At 47.7% G+C, this 18368-nt stretch overlaps 1 long non-coding RNA gene across 2 annotated transcripts; it reads right to left on the bottom strand.

Moving 5' to 3' along the window:
• Window positions 1–16311: 16311 nt before the first annotated feature.
• Window positions 16312–17627, bottom strand: LOC130277888 (uncharacterized). 2 transcript variants are annotated; one of them, XR_008845629.1, is made up of 2 exons: window positions 16763–17627; window positions 16312–16690 (listed from the first exon to the last, which is right to left on the bottom strand). It is a non-coding gene; the product is annotated as an uncharacterized LOC130277888 (long non-coding RNA). The 2 variants fall into 2 exon arrangements; XR_008845625.1 differs by having other exon boundaries at window positions 16312–16661.
• Between the last annotated feature and the right edge of the window lie 741 nt (window positions 17628–18368).

Genomic DNA, 18368 nt, shown 5'->3' with positions numbered 1-18368 from the left:
TTCCAAATAGAATTTTTTTTTGCACCAGATTGGTTGAAAAAGTGATGCGGCACCCAGCAAGCTTGGAGCAGCATGCAGGTTTTAGTTTTGGGTCTGCAGCCGACCCAAAACTAGGACTCCCAGCATGTTGCACCATAATCTAAATTGTACTCCTATATAGTGCAAGATGTGTGGAGTTGTAGTTTTGGTCATCATAGATTGTATCAGGGCATGCTGGGAATTGTAGTTGGTAACTGCACCTCCCAGCATTGCATTCCTTCAAGGAATGCAATGCTGGGATTTGCAGTTACCAACTTCAATTCCCAGCATGCCCTGATACAATATATGGTGACCAAAACTACAACTCCCATTATGTTGCACTGGGGGTGCTGTGTGTGTGTGTGTGTTTGTGTGTGTGTGAAGTGCTGTGTGTGAGTGTGTGTGTGGGGGGGGGGGGGGTGTGAGTGTGGGGGGGGGGGGTGCTGTGTGTGAGTGTGGGGGGGGGGGGTGCTGTGTGTGAGTGTGGGGGGGGGGTGCTGTGTGTGTGTGTGGAGGGGGTGCTGTGTGTGAGTGTGGGGGGGTGCTGTGTGTGAGTGTGGGGGGGTGCTCTGTGTGAGTGTGGAGGGGGTGCTGTGTGTGAGTGTGGGGGGGTGCTGTGTGTGTGTGTTTGAGGGGTGCTGTGTGTTTGAGGGGTGCTATGGGTGCTGTGTGGGGGATTGTGTACATAATACATACATAATATAAAATACATACATAATACATAAAAAAAATTAAAACATTTTTTTACAGCTCCCGGGTCAGTACTATAGTCGTTTTTAGTATATTTGCTGGTAGAAGAGCACGGACTGCAGAAAGTGGGCCGTGTCCTGTGTATCAGAACAAAGGAAAAAAGAAAGTTGCCTCTTTCAAGGTGCTTGTAGTATTAAACCATCAAACCTTTAATCTGTATGCATTAAAAATAGAAAAAGGTGACATCAATCATTAAAGAGAAATGAAACGCCAACACGTTTTGAGCAAAATGTCGCTTCACTTCTCTTTTATGATGTCACCTTTTTCTATTTTTAATGTATACAGATTAAAGGTTTGATGGTTTAATACTACAAGCACTGTTATCCTTGGAAGAGTTGGAGGGAACTTTCTTTTTTCTTTTGTTCTGATTCATAATACATATATACATACGTCATACATACACACATCATACATGCATAACCTACACACATATATATATATATTATATATATATATACACACACATACATACATAATGCATAAATACAAACATCATACATATATAATACATACATAATACATACATATGCACACCATACATAATACATACACAAATCCATTATATATACACACACATCATACATAAATACATCATACATACATAATACACACCATACATACATATTACACACATCATACATACATATTACACACACCATACATACATAATACATACATACCACCCCCCTCCCGTCCTCGGTCTGTGCACTTTTCTTACCTGCGGCAGCCATGTTGGGGTCAGAGGCCGGGCACGTCCACTCCCATCTGCTGCACACTTTGCACCATCGCCCACTTCTTCCTCATGCCGAGGAATGGACACTCGGTGCCAGGAGTTGCGGCCAGGATCATCCCAGGAGGTGGAAGCAGACGTGCGCAGCTGCGGGGCAGCCCCTGCGCCTACCGTTAGCGCAGAAGTGTGCGCGGCTGGGGAAGGGGGAGGAGCGGCCCGGAGGAAGGGGAAAAGAGTGGCCCAGAGGAAGGGGGGATAGAGCGGCCGGAGGACGGGGGATAGAGCGGCCCGGAGGAAGGGGATAGAGCGGCCCGGAGGAAGGGGGGATAGAGCGGCCGGAGGACGGGGGATAGAGCGGCCGGAGGACGGGGGATAGAGCGGCCCAGAGGAAGGGGGATAGAGCGGCCGGAGGACGGGGCACACCGGATGTTTAAAAATGCATTTTTTTTTTAATTTGCGGCTCCGGCCAATCTATCCCCCGTCCTCCGGCTGGTGATGTCGGGGATGTCCGGTGGGGCTGGGGTTTAGTAGTGAGGAAAAAAAATAAAAATAAAAAAAAAGTCCTGCAGCAGCGGGCCGCGGCTGCGGTGATTAGGGTGTGCCTGTGCACACCCGGCACACCCCGTGCGCACGCCTATGCCTATGGGGAAGAGGGGGGGGGGTAACTGCCTATACCTATGGGGAAGAGAGGGGGGGGGGTAACTGCCTATACCTATGGGGAAGAGGGGGGGTAACTGCCTATACCTATGGGGAAGAGGGGGGGGTAACTGCCTATACTTATGGGGAAGAGGGGGGGGGGTAACTGCCTACACCTATGGGGAAGAGAGGGGGGGGTAACTGCTTATACCTATGGGGAAGAGGGGGGGGTAACTGCCTATACCTATGGGGAAGAGAGAGGGGTAACTGCCTATACCTATGGGGAAGAGAGAGGGGGGGGGGGTAACTGCCTATACCTATGGGGAAGAGAGAGGGGGGGGGGGGTAACTGCATATACCTATGGGGAAGAGAGAGAGGGGGGGTAACTGCCTATACCTATGGGGAAGAGAGAGAGGGGGGGTAACTGCCTATACCTATGGGGAAGAGAGAGGGGGGGGGGTAACTGCCTATACCTATGGGAAGAGAGAGGGAGGGGGGTAACTGCCTATACCTATGGGGAAGAGAGGGGGGGTAACTGCCAATACCTATGGAGAAGAGAGGGAGGGGGGTAACTGCCTATACCTATGGGGAAGAGAGGGGGTTACTCTGCCTATAGGGAACGGGGGGGGGGGGTGTAACTACCTATACTTATTGGGGGGGCTACCTAACTTTATACCTGAATGCCTAACTACTTACCTACATACCAGGCTATCAAACTATGTACCTGGCCTTCATACATGGCTGCCTAACTACCTAGCTAGCCCCCTACCTACCTGGCTTGTCACCTACCTACATATCTGGCTTCCTGATCTACCTACCTAGTTACCTATTTACCTGGCTACATACCTACCTGCCCGTTTACTGTGCAGGACACCAAGGAGGGCATTATTACACTTTGCGGGCCTATAGATGGGAAGATTGTGTAGAGGAGGGGAGGGCACTGAATATATGCAGAGTCTGACATGTTTTTCCTGCAGATGTTAAGAGATCCACATGGCGGTCTTATCCAGACGGAGAAGAAAAGGAAAGAGGACACCGCCGATCAGAAAAGACGTAATTGTGAGTCCCAAAATGTAACTGTTATCACTTATATGGTATACAGATCCTGTGTACAGATGATATCTACCGCCATATGGTCCTGTATATAATCACTTATATTGTATACAGATCCTTTATACTATACTGGTCTGTGTATGGTGGTTTTATTCAGTACAACATTTTCAGTTTTTCACCTACAGAGCTATATGAGGGCTTTACCGGTATCGATTTGGTTTTGATGATTTTTTCATCCTATTTTTTGTTGTTGGTAGTGTGTATACAGAGGAGCTGTTACAATGTTTGCATTTGCACTATTTGGTGAGGTTGTCAAATGTATTTATATTATATTTATATTTGCTGGGTATCACCTTAAATTTATTGCCTGTTGTTAAATAAATGTTATTTATAATTGTAAGTTTTATTCTCTAAATGTAATTTTTTTGTGCAATATAGGAAAGTTCCCCCCACATATATATTGTATCCATCCCATCCCCTCTGCCATTTCTTTACCCCCCATCCCCCATGCCATTTCTTTACCCCCCCCATCCCCCATGCCATTTCTTTACCCCCCCATCCCCCATGCCATTTTTTTACCCCCCCATCCCCCATGACATTTCTTTATCCCCCCCATCCCCCATGACATTTCTTTACCCCCCCCATCCCCCATGACATTTCTTAAACCCCTGATCCTTCGTCCTCTGTGCAATCGGCCCCTCCCCTTTTGTTTAGCTCCACCCCCACATAGCCACACCCACGACCGGTATTTTTCTGAAGGAAAGGTGGCAACCCTAATTATAAAAGGCTTTTTTTCCTTTGGTGTTTTTTTTTTCCTTCCCCAGCTTTCCTTGTTACAAGTCACGTGATTCTTTCATCATGTGATTTCTATTGAAAAATTGGGAAAAAACTATACTCGCGGCCTCCCACAAATTTGATAGCCTAATTACCCCATAAAAGAAAACACCATTGGTGTCTGGGGTTTATACGGGCCCACAGCGAGCATTGTTTTTTTTTTTTTACAAACGTGTCAAGTATAATCCCATCCTAAATGAATGTTTTCACAATAGGTTGGAACAGGCTGCAGGCTGTGCTATATATTTGAGTTGCGGCGTACAGCACGTGTCGCATTTATGTGGCGACTTTCAGCTGCCATATATGGCTTTCTGTGCTGGTGAATGCAGTGGGCACTTACTAGGTGTGGTTTCCTAGGTGCACAGTTTACGCACTGATTTATGACTTGCAACTTTTGCAGAAGTAGCACATTTTTGCACAACAACCCCTCCGGCCGTGACCAGACTGACCGAGCTAATAACCAAGATGCCGCAGTGAATGGCTTTCTTCAGGGGCCAAGTCCTGGAAAAAAAGTGTGGGAAATCACCCAAGATTTCCAGCCACACCCCTACCCCTAACCACACCCTCTGCCACGCCCCCAGAATATATATATATATATATATATATATATATATATATATATATATATATATATATATATAGATATATATATCTCCAGCACCACTGAGGTGGGCACAGATGGAGGGCTGGCATTTGATTTTCCAGGCTTTATCTGCACTGGAAGCAGAATTTCCACTGGAGGAAATATGGCACAGACCCAATTGACTTCAATAGGGTCTGCAGCGGATTTTCCTCAGTAGAAAGTCTGCTGTCAAAAAGTCTGCTGTGGACAGCCCGCCCTAAATCATACTCGTAGCGGGAAACTCACTGCAAGTTTGCTAGCAAATCCGCCCGGGTGAACAAGCCCTTAGGCTAAGTTTCCACTTGGTTTTTTTCTGGCAGTTTTTGGATATCTGCCACTGCAAAAGCCAGAAGTGTATTCAAAAGGAATAGGACATATAAAGGAAGGTCTTATACTTCTCCCTTATGGATCCACTTCTGACTTTGGCTAAAAAACTGGAGTGGCAAATATCCAAAAACTGCCAGAAAAAAAACCAAGTGGAAACTTAGCCTAAGGGTCAGTTCACACGTGCATGTTTTCTGCTATAGATTTGCTGTAGCAGATATTGCTACCTATCGAAGTCAATGACCAGCAAAATCTGCTGCAGCAAATCTGCAGAAAATAGGGACCCCTAAGGGTCCATTCACACAAGGGGATTTTGTGCATATTTCAGGCAGCACATTTTCTGCAGAAAATCAGCAGGGGATTTTGCTACCATTGACTTTGATGGGTCTGCAGAAAATCTGCAAATCTGACACTATTGCAGGTTTTCTTCTGATCTATTGAAGTCAATAGTAGCAAAATCCGCTGTGAAATAGTAGCAAAATCTGTGCAAAATCACCTTGTGTTTACAGACTCTAAGGGCTCGTTCACATGGGCGGATTTTATTGCGAGTTTGCAAAGTGTGTCCTGCTGCGAGTTTGAATGGGGGCAGGCTCTCTATTGCGGATTTCCGCCAGCTGAATTTCCACTGCCCCCATTGAAGGCCTGCATCCATCACCCTACCAATAATTGTAATGATACTTCAAATAGCGCCCCCAGCAGACTGCAGTGCACAGGGGGACAAGCCAGCTACAGTCCCCTCCAATATACGGTCCCATGAAAATATTACTTCCCTACCTTAACCCCTTAAGGACACAGCCCATTTTCACCTCTAGGACGCAGCCCTTTTTTGCACATCTGACCACTGTCACTTTAAACATTAATAACTCTGGAATGCTTTTACTTATTAATCTGATTGCGAGTTTGTTTTTTCGCGACATATTCTACTTTAACATAGTGGTAAATTTTTGTGGTAACTTGCATCCTTTCTTGGTGAAAAATCCCCAAATTTCATGAAAAAATTGAAAATTTAGCTTTTTTCTAACTTTGAAGCTCTCTCCTTGTAAGGAAAATGGATATTCCAAATATTTTTTTTTTTGGATTCACATATACAATATGTCTACTTTATATTTTCATCATAAAATTTACATGTTTTTACTATTGGAAGACATCAGAAGGCTTCAAATTTCAGCAGCAATTTTCCAATTTTTCACAAAATTTTCAAACTCGCTATTTTTCATGGACCAGTTCAGGTTTGAAGTGGATTTGAAGGGTCTTCATATTAGAAATACCCCATAAATGAACCCATTATAAAAACTGCACCCCCCAAAGTATTCAAAATGACATTCAGTAAGTGTTTTAACCCTTTAGATGTTTCACAGGAAAAGCAGCAAAGTGAAGGAGAAAATTCAAAATCTTCATTTTTTACACTTGAATGTTCTTGTAGACCCAATTTTTGAATTTTTACAAGGGGTAAAAGGATACAAATTATACTTGAATTTGTAGCCCAATTTCTCTCGAGTAAGCATATACCTCATATGTCTATGTAAATTGTTCGGCGGGCGCAGTAGAGGGCTCAGAAGCGAAGGAGCGACAAGTGGATTTTGGAGAGTATGTTTTTCTGAAATGGTTTTTGGGGGGCATGTTGCATTTAGGAAGCCCCTATGGTGCCAAAACAGCAAAAAAAAAACATGGCATACCATTTTGGAAACTAGACCCCTTGAGGAACGTAACAAGGTATTAAGTGAGCCGTAATACCCCACAGGTGTTTCACGACTTTTGCATATGTAAAAAAAAATAAAAAATTTGCAAGGGTTAATAGCAGAAAATACCCCCCAAAATGTGTAACCCCATTTCTTCTGAGTATGGAGGTACCCCATAAGTTGACCTGAAGTGCACTACGGGCGAACTACAATGCTCAGAAGAGAAGAAGTCATATTTGGCTTTTTGAGAGCAAATTTTGCTCGGGGGGCATGTCACATTTAGGAAGCCCCTATGGTGCCAGGACAGCAAAAAAAAAAACACATGAAACTAGACCCCTTGAAGAACGTAACAAGGGATAAAGTGAACCTTAATACCCCACAGGTGTTTCACGACTTTTGCATATGAAAAAAAAAATGTTATTGCCAAAAATGCTTGGTTTAGCAAAAATTTTACATTTTAAAAAAAGGTAATAGCAGAAAATACCCCCCAAAATTTGAAGCCCAATTTCTCCCGATTCAGAAAACACCCTATATGGGGATGAAAAGTGCTCTGCTGGCGCACTACAGGTCTCAGAAGAGAAGGAGTCACATTTGGCTTTTTGGAAGCAAATTTTGCTCTGGGGGCATGCCACATTTAGGAAGCCCCTATGGGGCCAGGACAGCAAAAAAAAAAAAGATACATAGCATACAATTTTGGAAACTAGACCCCTTGGGGAACGTAACAAGGGGTAAAGTGAACCTTAATACCCCACAGGTGTTTCACGACTTTTGCATATGTAAAAAAAAAAAATTTTTTTTTTACACTAAAATGCTTGTTTTCCCCCAAATTTTACATTTTTACAAGGGATAATAGCAGAAAATACTCCCCCAAAATTTATAAACCCATCTCTTCTGAGTATAGAAATACCCCATAAGTGGATGTGAAGTGCACTGGGGGCGAACTACAATGCTCAGAAGAGAAGGAGCATCATTGAGCTTTTGGAGAGAGAATTTGGCCATGTGCATTTACAAAGCCCCCCGTGGTGCCAGAACAGTGGACCCCCACCCCACATGTGACCCAATTTTTAAAACTACACACCTCACGGAATGTAATAAGGGTTGCAGTGAGAATTTACACCCCACTGGCATTTGACGGATCTTTGGAACAGTGGGCTGTGCAAATTAAAAATTTTATTTTTCATTTTCACAGACCCCTGTTTCAAAGATCTGTCAGACACCTGTGGGGTGTAAATGCTCACTGTACCCCTTATTACTTTCCGTGAGGGGTGTAGTTTCCAAAATGGGGTCACATGTAGGTATTTATTGTTTTGCGCTTATGTCAGAACTGCTGTAAAATCAGCCACCCCTGTGCAAATCACCAATTTAGACCTCAAATTTACATGGTGCACTCTCCCTTCTGAGCCTTGTTGTGTGCTCGCAGAACACTTTGCGCCCACATATGGGGTATCTCCGTACTCAGGAGAAATTGTGTTACAAATTTTGGAGGCTTTTTTTCTTTTACCGCTTGTGAAATTTAAAAGTATGGGGCAACACCAGTATGTTAGTGTACAAAAATGTTTTTTTTTACACTAACATGCTGGTGTAGACCCCAACTATACCTTTTCATAAGGGGTAAAAGGAGAAAAAGCCCCCCAAAATTTGTTAGGCAATTTCTCCCGAGTACGGCGATACCCCATATGTGGCCCTAAACTGTTGCCTTGAAATACGACAGGGCTCCAAAGTGAGAGCGCCATGCACATTTGAGGCCTAAATTAGGGATTTGCATAGGGGTGGACATAGGGGTATTCTAAGCCAGTGATTCCCAAACAGGGTGCCTCCAGCTGTTGCAAAACTCTCAGCATGCTTGGACAGTCAATGGCTGTCCGGAAATGCTGGGAGTTTTTGTTTTGCAACAGCTGGAGGCTCCGTTTTGGAAACACTGCTGTAGGATACGTTTTTCATTTTTATTGGGGGGGAAGGGGGGTGGAAGGGGGGGCAGTGTACGTGTGTATATGTAGTATTTTACTCTTTATTTTATGTTAGTGTAGTGTAGTATTTTTAGGTTACATTTACACTAACGGCAGATTACACTGAGTCTCCCGCTAGCAGTTTGAGCTGTGGCAGAAAATTTGCCGCAGCTCAAACTTGAAGCGGGCAACTCACTGTAATCCGCCGCCAGTGTGAATGTAACCTGACAGAACGTGCATGCTGGGAGTTGTAGTTTTGCAACAGCTGGAGGCACACTGGTTGGAAAATACTGAGCTAGGTAATAGAACCTATTACCTAACTCGGTATTTCCCAACCAGTGTGCCTCCAGATGTTGCAGAACTACAACTCTCAGCATGTACTGATTGCCAAAGGGAATGCTGGGAGATGTAATTATGCAACAGCTGGAGGCACGCAAGTACAACTCCCAGCATGCCGAGCAAGCCTTTTGCTGTTCCTGATTGCTGGGAGTTGTAGTTTTGCAAGATTTAGAGGGGTTCAGGCTGGAGATCACTGACAGTGGTCTCTAAACTGTGGCCCTCCAGATGTTGCAAAACTACAAATCTCAGCATGCTAAGACAGCAAACTGCTGTCTGGGCATGCTGGGAGTTGTAGTTTTGTAACATCTGGAGGGCTACAGTTTAGAGACCACTGTCAGTGATCTCTAGCCTGAACCCCTCTAAATCTTGCAAAATAACAACTCCCAGCATGCCAACACAGCAAACAGCTGTCAAGGCAGCATGGTGGGAGTTGTAGTTTTGCAACATCTGGAGGGCCACAGTTTAGAGACCACTCTCCAAACTGTCGCCCTGCAGATGCTGCTAAGCAACAGACTCCTGGACACGCAGCTGTGCCCGGACACCGATGGGTGGGCAAAGCGGGGGGAACCGAACTTTACCCCCCCGCTCCCAGTCTGCTATTGGTCGGTCGCTCCGCCGATCAATAGCAGGGATAGGAGGGGACACCCTCGATCCCCCTTATTTTTTCACGGCGCCGCCGTTGGTGGGCAGGGGGAGAGCGCTCCCCCTGCAAACACTATAGATGCCGTGATCAGAACTGATCACGGCATCTATTGGGTTAATGCTGCCGGGACCGGCGCGATCGTGGCCCCGGCAGCTGCGGTGGGACTCCGGCTGTGATTGACAGCTGAGTCCCGCCAGCGATCTCCTGCGCTGCCCGTGGCAGATCAGGAGATCGCTTGGACGTATGCATACGTCCATTTGCGCGAACGTGTAGTTCGCCTGGACGTATGCATAGGTCCAATAGCGGGAAGGGGTTAAACCTAACACATTCCTATGTAAATAAAATTACTCCACTCTCCTACATACAGTCCCATGTAAATAACACAACCCCCTCCACTATAAAGCTCCATGTAAATACCACTACTCCACTCTCCTACATACAGTCCCATGCAGGGGCGGACACAGACAGCAGAGGGCCCCTGTGCAAAGAATGTGCCTGGGCCCCCCCCCCCACAGCACTGTGCCCCCTCATGTACCTAGACCCCACCGGAGGGCCTCCACTTACCCCGCGTGTGTAGTGTCGCCACTTGCCTTGTCCACCACAGCTGGATGGAACGGCTCCTGAGGTGGGCTCCGGGTGGCCCCTGTCCCTCTCAGTGTGCGGCCCAGTGAGTACTCCCCCGGGTCAGCCTGACCCGTATCTAGCTGGGAGGCAGAGGGCAGTGCTCCCCTTTACATTCACACCCCTGGACTTAGCACGACACCCCTTGGCACCCCCTGGTTCCTTGGCTTCTTATCCTTAGTGATAGAAGTGACTTACAGGCACGGCCAGACTGGGACCAAAAATAGGCCCAGGCATTTTAAAATAAACAGCCCATTTTTATGGTGGGGGTCTGACTCATGGGACCCCCACCAATCACCTTGGTTCAAGTGGCTCCCGAGATGTTGGAAAGCTGCAACTCCCATCATGTCTGAAGTGACTACAGCTGATGGGACAGTCAGGAGACTACACAATGATATCAGTGACTACAGCTCTGATGGGACAGTTAGGAAAATACACAATGATATCACTGACCTGAGTGACGTCTTCTTTGTTGTCTTTACTTTTCTTCTTCATCTGGTCCAGACACCAGGACTTCTTCCATCTTCTCTGCTGAGTCTGACACCTGGACATCATTGGTTCCTTAATTTGTCAGTAGATCCTCATCCTCTGTATGATGACAATAATCATTATAACCTTGCCAAATACTGTACCCCCTGAATATAATACTGCCAACCACTGTACCCCTGAATACTGCCAACCACTGTACCCCTGAATATAATACTGCCACACACACTGTACCCCTGAATATAATACTGCCAACCACTGTACCCCTGAATATAATACTGCCAACCACTGTACCCCCGAATATAATACTGCCAAATACTGTACCCCTGAATGTAATACTGCCAACCACTGTACTCTATTAATATAATACTGCCAACCACGATACACCACTGAATCACCCCATACACCCCACGCACTCCATCCTCAATCTCCTCATCACCCCAAACACCCCATGCAACCCATCCTCAGTCTCCTCATCTCCCCCATACACCCCACACACCCCATCCTCAGTCTCATCCCCCCATACACCCCACACAACCCATTCTCAGTCTAATCATCACCCCACGCACCCCATCCTCAGTCTCATCACCCCATACACCCCACACAACCCATCCTCGGTCTCCTCATCACCCCCATATACCCCATCCTCAGTCTCCTCTTGACCCCAAACACCCCACGCACCCCATCCTCAGTCTCATGACCCCCATACACCCCACGCACCCCATCTTCAGTCTCATCACCCCATACACCCCACACAACCCATCCTCGGTCTCCTCATCACCCCATACACCCCATCCTCAGTCTCCTCATCACCCCATACACCCCACACACCCCATCTTCAGTCTCCTCATCACCCCATACACCCCACGCACCCCATCTTCAGTCTCCTCATCACCCCATGCACCCCATCCTCAGTCTCCTCATCACCCCATACACCCCATGCACTCCATCCTCAGTCTCCTCATCACCCCATACACCCCATGCACTCCATCCTCAGTCTCCTCATCACCCCATGCACTCCATCCTCAGTCTCCTCCTTACCCCATGCACTCCATCCTCAGTCTCCTCATCACCCCATGCACCCCATCCTCAGTCTCCTCATCACCCCATACACCCCATGCACTCCATCCTCAGTCTCCTCATCACCCCATACACCGCATGCACTCCATCCTCAGTCTCCTCATCACCCCATGCACTCCATCCTCAGTCTCCTCCTCACCCCATGCACTCCATCCTCAGTCTCCTCATCACCCCATGCACTCCATCCTCAGTCTCCTCATCACCCCATGCACTCCATCCTCAGTCTCCTCCTCACCCCATGCACTCCATCCTCAGTCTCCTCCTCACCCCATGCACTCCATCCTCAGTCTCGTCATCACCCCATGCACTCCATCCTCAGTCTCCTCCTCACCCCACCCACTCCATCCTCAGTCTTCTCATCACCCCATGCACTCCATCCTCAGTCTCCTCATCACCCCATGCACTCCATCCTCAGTCTCCTCATCACCCCATACACCCCACGCACCCCATCCTCAGTCTCCTCATCACCCCATGCACTCCATCCTCAGTCTCCTCATCACCCCATGCACTCCATCCTCAGTCTCCTCCTCACCCCATGCACTCCATCCTCAGTCTCCTCATCACCCCATGCACTCCATCCTCAGTCTCCTCATCACCCCATGCACTCCATCCTCAGTCTCCTCATCACCCCACGCACCCCATCCTCAGTCTCCTCATCACTCCATACACCCCACGCACTCCATCCTCAGTCTCCTCATCACCCCATGCACTCCATCCTCAGTCTCCTCATCACCCCCATACACCCCATACACTCCATCCTCAGTCTCCTCATCACCCCATACACCCCATGCACTCAATCCTCAGTCTCCTCATCACCCCATACACCCCATGCACTCCATCCTCAGTGTCCTCATCACCCCATACACCCCATGCACTCAATCCTCAGTCTCCTTATCACCCCATATACCCCATGCACTCCATCCTCAGTCTCCTCATCACCCCATACACCCCATGCACTCAATCCTCAGACTCCTCATCACCCCATGCACTCCATCTTCAGTCTCCTCATCACCCTATGCATTCCATCCTCAGTCTCATCACCCCATGCACTCCATCTTCAGTCTCCTCATCACCCCCATACACCCCACGCACCCCATCCTCAGTCTCCTCATCACCCCATACACCCCACACACTCCATCCTCACTCTCCTCATCACCCCATGCACTCCATCCTCAGTCTCCTCATCACCCCCATACACCCCATGCACTCCATCCTCAGTCTCCTCATCACCCCATACACCCCATGCACTCAATCCTCAGTCTCCTCATCACCCCATGCACTCCATCCTCAGTCTTCTCATCACCCCATGCACTCCATCCTCAGTCTCCTCATCACCCTATGCACTCCATCCTCAGTCTCCTCATCACCCCATGCACTCCATCCTCAGTCTCCCCCTCACCCCATACACCCCATGCACTCCATCCTCATCACCCCATACAACCCATGCACTCCATCCTCAGTCTCCTCATCACCCCCATACACCCCACGCACCCCATCCTCAGTCTCCTCATCACCACATACATCACGCACTCCATCCTTAGTCTTCTCATCACCCCCATACTCCGCATGCACTCCATCCTCAGTCTCCTCATCACCGCATACACCCCATGCACTCCATCGTCAGTCTCCTCATCACCCCATGCACTCCATCTTCAGCCTCCTCATCACCCCATGCACTCCATCCTCAGTCTCCTCATCACCCCACGCACTTCATCCTCAGTCTCCTCATCACCCCACGCACTTCATCCTCAGTCTCCTCATCACCCCCATACACCCCACGCACCCCATCCTCAGTCTCCTCATCACCCCATACACCCCATGCACTCCATCCTCATCACCCAATACACCCCACGCACTCCCTCCTCATCACCTCATATACCTTAAGCACCTCATCAGTATTACACAGCTGACACCCCCCCAGTCCTTCTCATCAACATTAAACCCCCTAATCACTACACCCCTGACTCCCCTTCTGGTCCTCCTTATCAACACTACGCTCTCCCAGACCCCCAATCCTTCTTATCATTACACCACCAACCTCTTCAACACCCCTCCTGTCCTCTTCTTCATCATTACAATCCCCTCCCCCACCCACCCCCACCGCCCTGCACCCGACTGTCGCTCTCCTCACCTCATCTGCTCAGCGATGCGGCCGTGTGAGGCGGGGGGGGGGGGGGGGTTTGCTGCTCCTGTCGCTTCTGCCAGGGTCAGAGGCCACGACACGTGACGTCTTGGGGCTTGGAACAGACGTGCGCGCCTGCGCGGGGCACGTCTGTTCCCATCAGCCCCTGGCCTGTCCGTCTCGCCCGGCCGGTTTAAAGGTAAATTACTGCTGTCAGCGGCAGGTCTGGGACCTGTTGCTGCAGCATATAGTATGAAGTACTGGCAGGGGGCCCTGCAGGGGCCCAAACTGTGAGGCCCAGGCTGTGACCTGGGCTACTAGGGAGGCCCCCTAACACGCTGGGCCCCTTTGCAGCTGAACCGGCTGAACAAGTGATATGTCCGCCCCTGGTCCCATGTAAATTACACCACCCCCTTCTCTTCAACATACAATCTTATCTAAATTACACTACTTTCCCCTCTCCAACATACAGTCCCATTCAACATACAGTCTTATGTAAATTACACTACTTTCCCCTCTCCAACATACAGTCCCATTCAACATACAGTCTTAAGTAAATTACACTACTTTCCCCTCTCCAACATACAGTCCCATGTAAATAACACCACCCCTCTCTCTCCAACATGCAGTCCCATGTAAATAACACTTCCCTCTCTTCAACATATAGTCTCATATAAATTAGACTACTCACCTTTCTCTAACAAACAGTCCCATGTAAATAACACCACCTCCTCTCTAACACACAGTCCCATGTAAATAATATCACTGCCCCCTAACACACTTACCACTTGCTTCCTGTACGCTGTAATACTATATAATAGTGCAGCCCAGGAGGCCCCACCCCTTCCCGATAAAGGCCCCGCCCCTATCATGATGCCATTCCAGGAGCTACGGACCTAATGGTGGTGAGTGATCTTCCTCCTAAACTGCTCCATATAACTGCGGCCTCTTCCCCTGCACAGTGCACTGGCTGTACTACCCGGCTGTGCAGGGGAAGACAAGGAAGAGCGGCCACAGTCCAGTCCAGCAGCCAAAACATTAGGGCACAGGGTTGGTCCTGGAGGTGGACTGCTAAAGGGAACGGCGTTACAGCTGTGATAAAAGTGCAGGGATGCCGTTCCTATGAGTTCCTGCAGGATTCGAGCCCTGGCTTTCTTTCTGTGACACCCGTTATGTCCATTGAAAGCAACGGGCACTTTGTTTACCTGTGTCCTACAGAAGGTGCCGGTCACTGACAGAATGCAATGGGATGCCTGCTAGGGTTGCCACCTTTCTTGCAAAAAAAATATTGGCCATGCTAATTTGCATAATTATTTGATGTATGCGTGACATCACAGGAAGTGATAGAAGAGATACAATTCAGATGCAGGGGATTGAAATGGCACAGGGACCCTGCCTGTTTGGCAGCTCGGGCCATGGCCGCCAGGGCTGGTGCAAGAATTTTTGTCACCTTAGGCAAAACCTCATTTTGCCTCCCCTTTGTCTCTGGCCCTTTGCCCCTGCCCTTTGGTCTCACCCTTGTTTGCACTGCCCCCCTTTTTAATGACTGTTAGACTATGTTCACACGTTAGGTTTTCCATGCAGATTTGCACAGGAATATACCGTACGGAAATTCCGCTGCAGCAGAGTCCCATTAATTTCAATGGGGTTCTGGCGCACTGTGCACACAGCAGAATTTCCGCACAGGAAATATCTGGCACAGGAATTCAAATTCTGCCATCCGCAGAAAGAATAGATGTCTGTGCTTTCTGTGTATTCTGCTCAGAAATACATTGCCGTCTATGATAAAGCGGATTTCTGAGCAATCTTAGCGCCAGCATGTTCTGACACCGCTCCACTATCTTCAGAATATCCGCACATACATTTTCTGTGTGGACATTCAAGCTTTACAATCAAAATTGAGTAGGTGGACCCTGTAAAAGTATGTCCTGATGTGATTGGATGTATATTTACACCCTGTACATGATGTGAACAATGGACCGGTGCTCACATCATGTATGACAGGTCCTGGCAGCCAGGGACCTGCCAGTAGTGGCAATCATCAACGATCGCTCTAATGTTTGTCATTAACCCCTCAGATGCCTTGATCAAAGCAGGTTAAGGCAATGCTGGCATTATATTCAAGGATGGAATCACCTGTGGCGATCTGGTGATCATTAAAATGGTGGATGGAGGTCCTCTCACCTGCCTCCTCCGCTCTCCTAGGGTCCCGTTCATCAGAAAAAGGCTCATGCATGGAAATTGCTGGGTGTCCTATGGTTGCCTTGGTAACTGTACCCCCCAGCATCAGTTGTCTCTCTCCGCACCGCATTATGCAGACCGTGCAGGAGAGCAGCTTTGGACACTTAAAATAAAACCTCATGTCATCCACGTTTTGCTAACACTATTTTTCACACACAAATAAAATAAATGAGTCAAACAAATTAAATGGTTTAAAAAGGGGAACTTTATTTATTATATATAAAAATGTTTGTGTCGGGGATTTTTTGTAACCTCCATCACTCACAAAGAGCGTACAGTAACTAATACTCAGGACAGGAAAAACCTCCAGAGGGGAGGAAACCTGTAGGGAATCCATGGCTACTGTATTGCCCTTCCTCTGGGCATACTAAAGGAGGTTACCTCTAGAATTTGGGCAAATGTGTCTGTGTATGTGCGTGATTCGAGGGGCTGTGCCTTCATCCAAATTATTCTGGAATAGGTCTGGAAATCTACGTCTTCATCCAACGTCTTGCTGTAGGTCCGGAAATGCTACTCCACATCCTGGAAATAGTGCATCTAAGATAGGAAAACAAAAGATAGATTATCTACATGTTTATTATAGAAAAGCACATTGAACTGCACTAAAGACCTTTTGGACACAACAATGTGACACTTACCAGTCACAGTAGTGTATGTGACTTTGCATTCTCGGCCCCTACAGTGTCCAGCATCAGCCCCTCACTGATGAAGAATGAGCAGGAGCAGTGTTATATCTGCTCAGTGCTGCTCTCTGGTGGACAATGGTTATGACATCACATGTGTGACACGCTGTTACCTCCTGAGTGTTCTATTTCAGTAGTGCTGCTCTCCGATTGGCTGAAAAACAAAAAAGCTTTCTAATATATTCTGTATGACTGTTATCTAAGGGATTTTGGGCAATTTTTTATTAAAATGGCGCTACTCCCTGTGGGTGTAATATACTTGTTTCTCCTAACCAGACACTCAGTATTTGTAATATAATTTGGTGGCCCCAACAGCCTGGGCCCATAGGTTTCTTACACAGATCAGTGCGGCTCTGGCAGGCTCAATGAGCAGCGCTGGCTGCCGGGACGTCTGACGAGTGACATCCCTGACGTTGTGGTCTGGAGCGAAGGATGTCACTCGTCAGACAGCCCGGCAGCCACTGATTTAGCCAGTTCAAGATCAGACACCATGGTCCTAGATAGACATACATCACCACTGATCCCCTGTGGCTGTCCATCTGTTGCAAAACTACAACTCCCAGCATGCCCTGGGCATGCTTGAAATTGTAGCTTTGCAACAGCAGCACAGACGTCTGTCGAAGGGGGGAACCACAAAAAATAAAGCAATGTGGGCTTTGAAAAACACTGCACATAAATCATGTTTAATCCCAGCCTAAGCCTAGGAGCAGATGCAATTCTTGTTTGATGGTTCTTTTTTTTTGCCAAAAAAAAAAAAGCAACAAAAACTACCCCCCCTGTTTTGTGTTTTTTATAATAGAATTTTCAGGCTTAGTAGTAGAAGGCATCTTGTAGACAGAATCTATTACTAGGCCGCGGCTTAGCGTTAGCCCACAAAACAGCTAGCACTAACCTCCAATTATTACCCCGGTACCCACCGCCACAGGGGTTCCGGGAAGAGCCAGTACCAACAGGCCCGGAGCGTCAAAAATGGTGCTCCTGGGCCTAGGCGGTAACAGGTTGGCATTATTTAGGCTGGTCAGGGCCAGTAACAATGGTCCTCGCCCACCCTGGTAACGTCAGGCTGTTTCTGCTTGGTTGGTATCTGGCTGATACTGAAAAAATTTCGGAACCACACACGTTTTTTTATTTATAAAAAAAAAAAACGCATAGGGTTCCCCTTATTTTCAGTATCAGCCAGATACCAACCAAGCAGCAACAGCTTGACGTTACCAGTGTGGGCGAGGACCATTGTTACTGGCCCTCCCCAGCCTAAATAATGCCAGCCTGTTACCGCCTAGGCCCAGGAGCGCCATTTTTGACGCTCCGGGTCTGTTGGTACCGGCTCTTCCCAGCACCCCTGTGGCGGTGGGTACCGGGGTAATTATTGGAGGTTGGCGCTAGCTGATTTTGGGGCTAACGCTAAGCCCTGTCATAGTAATGGATTCTGTCTATAAGACGGCCTCCACTACTAACCCTGAAAATTCAATTATAAAAAAAGACGGACACATTGAAAAAAAATTTGTATTTAAAAAAAAAAAAACACTCCCCCACAGCCCTTGTTAACCATTTTTATGAAATA

Source organism: Hyla sarda, chromosome 1 (assembly GCF_029499605.1).
Source record: "Hyla sarda isolate aHylSar1 chromosome 1, aHylSar1.hap1, whole genome shotgun sequence".
Taxonomy (NCBI): Eukaryota; Metazoa; Chordata; class Amphibia; order Anura; family Hylidae; genus Hyla; species Hyla sarda.
The sequence above is the reverse complement of the archived record's forward strand: the minus strand, read 5'-3'. Positions and strand labels throughout refer to the sequence as shown.